The sequence below is a fragment of the Haliotis cracherodii genome, unplaced genomic scaffold, assembly GCF_022045235.1.
Source record: "Haliotis cracherodii isolate W230 unplaced genomic scaffold, xgHalCrac1.p SCAF_15, whole genome shotgun sequence".
NCBI lineage: Eukaryota > Metazoa > Mollusca > Gastropoda > Lepetellida > Haliotidae > Haliotis > Haliotis cracherodii.
In genome coordinates this window covers 26,164,296-26,175,899 of record NW_027266270.1, presented here as the reverse complement: position 1 = coordinate 26,175,899, position 11,604 = coordinate 26,164,296, and positions in this window count along the sequence as shown.

Sequence of the window (11,604 nt, the reverse complement as noted above, 5' to 3'; positions counted from 1 at the left end):
GTCACCAGTGTTGCGCAAGACGCTCAATGCCACCAGTGTTGTGCAAGACGCTAAATGTCACCAGTGTTGCGCAACACGCTCAATGTCACCAGTGTTGCGCAAGACGCCCAATGTCACCAGTGTTGTGCAAGACGCTCAATGTCACCAGTGTTGCGCAAGACGCTCAATGTCACCATTGTTGTGCAAGACGATCAATGTCATCAGTGTTATGCATTGACATCAGTGGTGTGCCAGGCATACGACGTCACCGATGTTATATGTTTGTTGTCCAATTAACTAAACTGTGTGTAAGGAGAAATTTAATTTTAGAATGACAGTAAACATTGCAAAACAAGTCATGCATTAATGTAATACAAATGTCATTTCAATGTAGTCAAAACCCTACATCATGTATTCAAACCTAATAATGTAAACAACCCGTAAAGAATATGTCATCTTATCCTAATTGCGTAGATCGATGCTCATGATGTCAGTCAGTGGATTGTTGATTATTTACAGACCGCCGACATATATCTTCCCGAGGCAAGGAAGTTAACTGACTACACAAGTCCAGTTTCCACCCTTGTCGAACTACGTTGGAATTTCTGTGTTCGATCGTAGCGCCAGCAGTGGATATTACGAGCTATGACCCTTCTATGCCCCTCCTACTGACCTACCAGACTCCGCCTCTCGCATCACTTGCATTTGCTTCGAAGAACATGGCGGCGCCCAGTCAAGACGATCTGATTGATTATCGAGATCTGTGTTGTAATAAAAACGGGTCTTACCTCGCGACGTGCATCAAATCATTTGAGCACAATGATTAAAAACATGAAAACATTTGGTAAATATCTGTCGACGCCCAGCTGACGGTACACTTTGCAAATCCTGCAGTCGACCGAAATCTGCACATTGAAATCCATGTTGTTAACGAACCTCATGTCTAGTTTGTGACGCGATTTTGATTTGACTATACATAGACTCGTTAGTCCAGCTAAAATGTAACTCCGGAATTCCAGCCTTGTTCGGCAAGGGTGGAAACTGAACTTTTAAAGTCAGTTAACTCACTTCCCTTGGAAGATGCCGATATATAGCTGGAATATTGTGGAACGCGGCGTTAAACAAACAAACAAATAATAATGTGAACAACAAATGTAAACAAAGGATTAACCACGTGATTTTAAGAGCTGATGTGGAAATCGAATCTAAACAAAGGATATAACCGGTTAAAAACTGATGTGAACCAAGGATGTAACCATCCGTTGTTAAAAACTGATATGAACCATTGATGTTACCATCCGTTGTAAAAAACTGATGTGAACCAAAGATGTAACCATCCGTTGTTAAAAACTGATATGAACCAAGGATGTAACCATCAGTTGTTAAAAACTGATGTGAACACACACCAAGGATTTAACCATCCGTTGTTAAAAACTGATATGAACCAAGGATGTAACCATCCGTTGTTAAAAACTGATGTGAACCAAGGATGTAACCATCCGTTGTACAAAACCGGTGTGAACCAAAGATGTAACCATCCGTTGTTAAAAACTGATATGAACCAAGGATGTAACCATCAGTTGTTAAAAACTGATGTGAACCATTGATGTAACATCCGTTGTTAAAAACTGATGTGGACCAAGGATGTAACCATCCGTTGTTAAAAACTGACTGACTGACAACACAAATAAGAAGAGGAATTGGTAAACATCTGATCTGAGGAGCATAGGTAAACAGATGATATAAACATTTGGCGTCAACTGATGTAAAAGGCTGAGGTAAATATTTAACGTAAACAACTAATCTTAACACCTGTTTTATGTAAATAAAAGCTGTCAACAGCTGGGGCAAACTGCTGATGTAAAATAGCCGACGGGGCGTTTCGATCAGTACCTGGAGTGACCGCCGTGTGCTGTTATCACTGCTCTACATCTCCTTGGCACAGGCTGAATAAGTCTACGGATTGTGTCCCGTGGGCTTCTCCTCCTGCAACGCGTGTGTCTGTGGCGTATGTTGATGTTGACCTACACGTCTATCAAGACCCGTGAAGATCCGAGGTAGAATAGGTCTTCATCTACCGTAAAAGGCGACTATGTTTGTCGTAAGAGGCGACCAACGGGATCGGGTGGTCAGGCTCGCTGACATGGTTGATGCATGTCATCGATCCCAATTGCGTGGATCGATGCTCATGATGTCAATCACTGGATTGTCTTGTCCAGACCCGATTATTTACATACCGCCGTCATATAGCTGGAATATTGCTGAGTGCGGCGTTAAACAACAAACAAACAAACGTCTATCGAGTTCATCATACAGATGATTTATCGGGTTCAGATCCGGAGATCTGGAAGGGCACAGCATGGCATTGACGTTTGAATTACGAAGGAAGTCAACAATGAGACGACCTGTGAGTGGTGTAGCGTTGTCATGTTTTAACCACACACAAAAAAGAAAATGACGTTGAAGAATTTGGTCGATGTACCGATTTGCTGTCTGAACCACCGCCAAGCCAAATCTCCATGTGTAGAATATAGCTCCCCGCACCATCACACATCCGCCACCTAATCTGTCGACCTGTCGAACGCGAAACGTTAATTTCGACGTCGGTAGACACGGTGTCTTTGCATCTCGGCGTTGGAGAAGAAATCATGATCTATCACTGATCCGTGAGTGAGTGGGTGAGTATGGTTTTACACTGGTCTTAGCAATATTCCAGCAATATCACGGTGGGGGACACCAGAAATGGGCTTCACACATTGTACCCATGTCGGGAATCGAACCCGGGTCTTGGGCGTGACGAGCGAACGCTTTAACCACTAGGCTACCCGACCGCCCCTACACTGATCCATGAACCAGACTCGACGCCTTCTCAGAGTCCATGTTTGTACTGTGTTGCTCTATCGTACGAGGGCGGCGTTCAATAAGTTTTGCAACTTCAATATAAGACCAAGGCGCAGAATATCTTTTGAACTTTTTTTCAATATAATCTGCATTCACCTCAATACACTTATTCCATTTGTCCTTCAAGCTTTTAATACCACTTTTTTAAATAGAAATCCGCAGATTGGCCCTCTAACCACGCCTCTGTGGCAGCCTTTATGTCCTCGTCATCCTGGAAGCGTCTTCCACGTAGGACAGATTTCATTTGCCGGAACAGGAAATAGTCACTGGGGGCTAAGTCTGGGCTGTAGGGAGGCTGATTTAACTGTACAACCCAGATCCTATTTGCCCACTATATGCGTTGTCGTCGATGCAAAGGTCTCAATACAGGCATTAAAACGAGAGTTGGGGAATCAGCCACCTACACAAGACCTGGGTGAATAAATAGTCAGATTATCAGACAGCCACAGGGTCTTATATATAATCAGTCAACAATAGAAATGTTTACAATCAATTAGTACAATCACATATTAGATCATGTTGATAATCAGTTGTAGAAGCACATACTTGTGAAGAACATTAGATGAACATGATATAGAATCATTACAAAAGATACACACTACATATACATATTCCAAGGTACACAACGCAATAAAACAGTTTACATATAATTGAATATAGTATACCCAACACAGTCTAACTAATACATTACCCGAGTGGGCAATCACACAAGATACATTCAGTTCAGCCACAATACATATTCCAGAAGGTAAACAACGTAATACAGTTAACATAATTGGCATAATGTATGCACAGAAGTAGTACATGGGAATATCTAAGATATACACCCAAGTATGACACTTACAGCTACCAATTAAACTTGCCACGGGCCAAGGTATTGCCAAGGGTAAAAGCATGTAGTCAAGAATTAACATAGTACAAGATAGTAAGGTTTCTTACCTGAGTGAACAAACAGTCAGTTTATTAGACAGCCACAGAATGGTTTGTGACCGTCTGTCGTCAGTATTTATAACCTATTCTAGCTACTACAGATAATCTCATTGACTTAAGTGGCGCTATCTAGACAGAATTATATAATTTAGTTTCACCGAGGCATTGGTGATACAGGTGTTAATGAGTGAAGTTTAGTAAGAATAATAATTTACCAGTTGCTTGTATGCAACGAAAGTATACGTAGAACGGGTTAATTGACAAGGGTGGATGATAAACAGCTGTAGATACAGATGAAGATATGAACGTCTTATAGTTGTGTGCGTCACTCCATCTGGCCAGCACCATGAGAGATGCTGGTTCTGTCGATGTGCGTTATCGGGTTGACCCGTAGCAGTTTTAAGATAATGTAACGGTCGTTTGTTGTAATATTCCCTTATTTCACAATTTCGATTTTTTTATATGTGTCATTTAACGTGATAAAATATTTGTCAAACTTTGTGCATTTTCTCCATTTTGATACGGGGACAAATACCGGTCTCCTGGGTTTAATTCCCACCTCTCGCAGACGACTCCTGATTGCCCGGTACCTCCTCAAACCAGTAGCATGTAGCATGTTCGACGACGTAGGTGAAAGACCCGGATGTAGCGATCTTGTTGGGGTGGGTAACTCTTGGTCTGCCGCTTCTCGGACGATCTTGGGTTGAATTGAAGACGTCCTATGGCGATGTTGGGCTTGCAGCATTCAGCCTCCGCATTTTCCCACTTCCAATAAATCGACAAATGTATGACCAAATGTTGACTGACGTTTGATCTTTTATAGTCATTGTCACTTCACATTATTGTCACAACTTGCACGCGCTTTCTGCTTTTAATTTCCTTTCCGTAAGATTTTCGTGCAGTCTTACAAAACATTCTGTATAAAAGCAACAAAAGTTAAAAACGTTTGCCTTTGTGCACGACACCAGTTAACGATCATGTGACTCACATCGTTCAATAAAAATTATTGCATTTGTATTAAATGTTTCATGAATAAACAAAATCAACATTTTCATTATCTTCTATGCATTTATTTCTTGAAGAGCGTACTTCCAGCCATGTATGGAAATTCTGCCTATGGCAGTTACCTTCACGACTCAATCAGAACACACCATCCCAGTGTCAGATTACACTCTGAGCTGTGTGACAAGTCGCCGATACGCTAATACATATACGTGTATCGGTATCGGTCAATATTCATGAATATATGTGGATATCTGTGAATATATGTGAGTATCTGTGAATATATGTGAGTATCTGTGAATATATGTGAGTATCTGTGAATATATGTGAGTATCTATCGAAACACATACTGAAGATGTTACAGCCGTGAAAGGTGATAGCCATGGTTTCTTGCGCAAATCGCTGACATTCAAATATAATATATGTTAGTATATGTGAATATCACTTGGCGAGTTTCCAAATTTCAAGAGAAACTTGCCAGAAGTACTATAAAACGTCAATGCCAGAGACTAACCAGGCTCGATTATCCGCCGAAACATATTCCATTGGGCTTAAAATTGTATATTACAAATTTTCCGTTTTATTTCTGGAGGGTGTTGTCTGGACAGACGTTTGTAATATTTACAGCTACAGATACAGATATGGCACAGGGTACATAAAGCGATCTTGGCGCAAAGGCGATCGTAACACCCATACCTTAACATAGACCTACGACAGTGGTAGCGCTAAGGCTGTTTAGTACAACGCCACCAGGTCAACAAATACTAGAAACTAAGCTATATCCAATGAGATAGAAATGTGTTGTTATTTGTCGAATTTGTGTCAAGAGACCAAATGGTTGAAAAGTAAATCAACTTCGAGAGCATAGTTACGTCCTGTGTCCGTTAAGAGACGATCAAGCACGTGAAATGAAACAGTCAACAACATGCATGTAATTCGACATTTTCACAGTGCATGATGGTGGTTGTCCCGCGCTTGATCGTTTTGGAAATATCTTCGTTTTGTTCATTGATGGCCTGTTGATATCTGTCTCATAGTTTGTTTACAGACCGCCGTCGCATAGAAGGAATACTGATGTTGGTTGGTTGGTTGATTGTTGTTATTCCAGCTATATGACGGCGGTCTGTAAATAATCGAGTCTGGAACAGAAAATCCTGTGATTGATATCATGAACATCGTTCCACGCAATTGGGATTTATATTTTATATCTATATTATAATTTTATTTAAATTAACGTGCAGCTTGTTTACAACCGATACGTCCGTTCATCCTTCATAAAAAACCCTTTGGTTTTTGACAGTTTGTTTGTCTGTTTGTTTCTCTATTTGTTTGTCTGTATCTCTGTTTGTTTCTGTATTTGTTTGTCTGTATGTTTCTCTAACTGTTTGTCTGTATGTTTCTCCGTTTGTTTCTCAATTTGTTTGTTTCTCTATTTGTCTCTTTGTTTATCTATTTGTTTCTCTGTTTGTTTTTCTGTTTGTTTCTCTACTTGTTTGTCTGTATATTTCTCTATTTGTTTGTCTGTATGGTTCTCCGTTTGTTTTTCTATTTGTTTCTCTATTTCTTTCTCTATTTGTTTGTCTGTATGTTTCTCTGTTTGTTTCTCTATTTGTTTGTCTGTATGTTTCTCTGTTTGTTTCTCTATTTGTTTGTCTGTATGTTTCTCTGTTAGTTTCTCTATTTGTTTGTCTGTATGTTTCTCTGTTTGTTTCTCTATTTGTTTGTCTGTATGTTTCTCTGTTTGTTTCTCTATTTGTTTGTCTGTATGTTTCTCTGTTTGTTTCTCTATTTGTTTGTCTGTATGTTTCTCTGTTTGTTTCTCTATTTGTTTGTCTGTATGTTTCTCTGTTTGTTTCTCTATTTGTTTGTCTGTATGTTTCTCTATTTATTGCTTAGTCATTGTAGGCTTCTCTCTTTACTGTGCCAAGGTGTGATATATTGACACATCGGAATCGCTTTTACACGCCTTACCCAGCAGAGCTAGCAACCTTCGCTATACTGTTTTGCATCTGTCAACGATTTCTTTGTAAATAACTGCTGCCGCCTAACAACGGTCCCATATTTGCAAATGGCGTATGTAATGACGTCATATATTACGTCATTGCGATGAGGGAGTTACATGTTTTAAAGTGCTTGTTGCTCCATTTAATTGATTAAGTTCAGCTGCCAGGGCCGTATTGATACGCGATGCTGCGGTGTTGTGCCAAACTCTCCAATTACAAATGAGGACGACCCAATCCTATAAAAATACCACCACACGAGACAGGGCAGCACATTGCCGTTGGCGTGCAAATTTTCTAATAATCCACCTGAGATACAATATCCGATTGTTATTGTGGATGACACTGAAAAGTTTAAGTCTGGTGGACAGTTACATTATCAACTGCCTGAAAGTATTCCTCTCGTTTCAGCTGCTCATTATTACACCGTGTGGTATATCTCACATCTTGAATGTATGCCTAATCCTGGTAGTACATCGTTTTCAGCACAGACCACCTATACATAACAATGGTGCGTAGAACTCCAGTGCCACAGATGGTGAACGAAGCGCCGCTTGTAATGATATCATCAATTCTATTACCTTTTGTCATTCCATATCAGCCTATGCATGTCATGATGTCATCAATTCTTTCAACTCTGTCATGCATATCGGCCTATGCATGCCATGTTGTCATCAATTCTATGTTATGCATATCGCACTATACAATCACCAAAAGCCGCCTCTGCTATGTATCATTAATGCAAGCTGTCACAATATCAGTCTCTATTTTCAAAAGCACAGTTGCCAGAACAGATGTGCGTGATATCCCCCTGATGAACACAACACAGAACATGTACACGACATTGAGATGCAGAACACTGAGGCGCAGAACACGTGATATCGACCTCTGTATACAACACAGAACATGTACACGGCCTTGAGATGCAGAACACCGAGGCGTGGAACACGTGATATCGCCCTCTGTATACAACACAGAACATGTATACGGCCTTGAGATGCAGAACACCGAGGCGTAGAACACGTGATATCGCCCTCTGTAAACAACACAGAACATGTACACGGCCTTGAGATGCAGAACACCGAGGCGCAGAACACGTGATATCGCCCTCTGTATACAACACAGAACATGAACACGACATTGAGATGCAGAACATTGAGGCGCAGAAAACGTGATATCGCCCTCTGTATACAACACAGAACATGAACACGACATTGAGATGCAGAACATTGAGGCGCAGAACACATGATCTTCACGATCTTCGAAGAAATAGCATGCTCAATTTACGGTAACGTCAATAGTTGTGAAATGTAGACACCAAAGGCTGGAGCTGCTTGAATTGTTCCATGTGAAGGGAAAGTTACCACTTGAAAATGTATGTTATATCCCTCGTACAGTCTTGGGGATAGTTGGCTCTTGTGTCACTCGGAATATGTATGTATGTATGTACGGAACAGATGAGGCTGTTTCGCTGCTCTCTTTTAGGTCTAGCTCAGTGAATACTAGTAAATCAGTTGCAGGGAATTGGCATCGATATACAGGAAACATTTTTCCTTTTTACCCCACCATTACTATCAATATAGAGAGAACCCACGATTGACACAGCCCCTTACATACCAACGTGGGTACATGAAACTAATGTTCAAGGCCACATTTCGCCAAGCCAGATATTTCGATTCATATGCAGAAAGAAACAGATCAGTAGGGAGAGGAACACAATTGGTGCACATTGGGATGACTTGTGAGAACATGTGCCAGGTCTTCAGCAACCCATGCTTGCCGTAAAGGGCGACTACGCTTGTGGTAAGAGGCGACTAGCGGGATCAGGTGGTCAGGCTCGCTGACTTGGTTGATGCATGCCATCATATACCAATTGCGTGGATCGATGCTCATATCAATCACTGGAATGTCCGGTCCAGGCTCGATTATTTACAGAGCGACGTCATATAGCTGGAATAGTGCTGGGTGCAGCGTTAAACAAACAAACCTTTCTGTGTTTAAAACATGACATTGGTTTAGCATAGCGTAACGTATTCAAAGTGTAATGCAGTACAAGTTTTCACATATGATCTGCAGATAAAAGCCACACAATCTTTTCCATAATCATATCGGCGTACGACTCCGACTATACCATAAGCAGGTGTTCATGAATCAAATAGTCACAGTCAAATAGTGATGATACAGCTGTTCGGGAAATAGTCCTGTCCCACTGTTGGCATCCGTCACAAACACATGCACGCCGCCGAAATAACCCAAGCGTAATGCAAGATATCAACCTTGCAATGCAGAAAAAGATATCACCCTTGAAAAGCAGAACAAGATATTGACACGTTGTACATAAGAATAGCATTCTCATGGGGGCTATCCTTGTAAGAGACTGTCACTAGGTCAAGGACGCCTTGCTTGCCCCCTCCATCTCCCCCGATCTGTCATTGTTTGCTTGCTGCTTTCCCGCCCCTGTCAAACATCTCACGGCTACAGCACAGATTGGGTGATCTATTGAAATAGCTTTGGTGACCCTTACGTCAGTCTCTACTGCCCTTCCTTGCGGAAGAGGAGCTATCGATGTTTACAGAGGATGGGGCATTCGCCCAGGGTTCACGATAGCTTCGTTTGGAAGATTATTTGCCCTCGACATATTCATAGTTATAATTAAGCCTGCAGTAACGTTAATAATGTAATTAGAATTTTAATATTCAAATAATGGAACGTTTGGGGAATATGTTTTGTAAAAAATTGGAAACAGTACAAGAAACGGCAAATTTAAAGATGGTGAGTGGGCTCGAGTGAGTGTTGTTTTACGACACTTTAAGCAGTATTCCAGCAATACTATGGCGGATGCGTGCATTGTACCCATGAGGGGAATCGAACCCGGGACTTCGGCGTGACCACTGTACGCTTTAACCACAAGGCTACCCCACCGCCACAATAAACAGCTTCATGTTTCAGTGACGACCTTACTTTCCATCAAATTCTGCACATTCCACTTCCGTGAAGATCCGGGGTAGAATAGGTCTTCAGCAACCCATGCTTGCCATAAAAGGCGACTATGCTTGTCGTAAAAGGCTACTAACGGGATTGGGTGGTCAGGCTCAGTGACTTGGTTGATGCATGTCATCGAATCCCAATTGCGTGAATCGATGTTCGTGATGTCAATCACTGGATTGTCTGGTCCAGACTCGATTATTTACAGCCCGCCGTCATATAGCTGGAATATTGCTGATTGCGGCGATAACAAACAAACAAAGCACAGTTACTTCATATTTTGGGAGGAGGTGGGTGATCCTGGAAAAGATACAATGTGCCCTGAAAAAAGGAAATCGTTCACTGGATTTGTTTTGTTGGATGAAATGTTTTCGGGAAAGAAATGTTTTCTTTAAAAACTGATGGCGCCTTTCAGAGTGAAAAAGGTCGTTCGTGACGCGCTGACCAGGACATTACATGTTGTGTACCAAACTAACTCAACTGGCTGCCATTTTGTCATGAGATATTGGTTGTTGCACATGCAGCCCGTGTAAAAGCAATTGATTGATTCATTTCCGGGAGGCCTGGTAGTTTGGATGACTGGGGAGAACGTTATCTTACAGCACAGTGGTGTCTGCTGTCCAATATATATGTATGAACATTAGTGAGGTAAGGTGAAATGGGGTTTAACGTCGCGTCCAAGATTATTGCACCTGTGTGTGTGTGTGTGGCTGCTTGTACTAGTCCGATTTATGACTAGACTGATGCCGATTTATAGTGCTTGCCCACTGAGATACCATGTCGACGTTTAACATGAATACCCCACTCAGACACAGTATTCTGACTCCGAGCTGACCAATCCTTGTTTTAGCCCCTTAGCCCCAGACAGGGTAACGACAAGTACCATCTTTTAACGTCTTTTGGTATGGCGCGGCCGGGAATCGAAGCCCGGACCTTCCGCTCTCAGGGCGGACGCTCTACCACTAGACCACGGATGCGGTCTGAACAGTAATGAATCACCAAGGTCGTCGTGGCCTGGGTTTTGTGTCACCATGTTGCTTCATGGATTATTTAACTTACCATCGCATCAATGTGCTCAGTCAATACAAACTCCACGTGGTTGCATAACAGCCTCAACACACTTGATTGGTCAAACCAGCGCACCCATTTTTCTGGTGACCTTAACTTTGACCTTCACTGTCTGACATCCAACAGCTTGGTGGTACAATGTATATAAAACTCTACATTTACATATTTCAACATATGCAATCACCATTACGGTGACAGGGCTCAATACAGCTAGTTCTTTTTATACAATTAAAAAGTTGTTTTTAATTTGAAACGCATTTAGGAAAACAGACAACTTATGGAGAGCAATTTCTTGTTTATTGTATATGGTTTGTTGCATATAGCGACGTTTCTATGTAGATTCTTACACCATTATCAAGCTGGACTGGCAACAACAAAGTAACGAGACGTACATATGTATGACGTGTTCTGATAAGCAGCAGATTAGCATAGAGATAATTGCATAAGTATCATACAGATAATTGGTTGAAGCCAAAAAGGGGCGCACGGGTGGCCCAGTCGTCTAAGGCGCCGCGATTTGCTGTGCAGAGTTGCGTCCCTTGGGTACGCCAGAAACCTATGATTGTGGGTTCGAATCCCGGTTCGCCCTGATAATGTTTCTAGGTTTGTCAGCACCATACCCGTGCTCGTGGGTTTCACCGAAGTGATAAACGTCGGAGACCTGCATCACTTAGGGCTTTCCACCCACATTAAGCTGACACGCCGTGATATTACTGGAATACTGTCAAAAGCGGCGTTA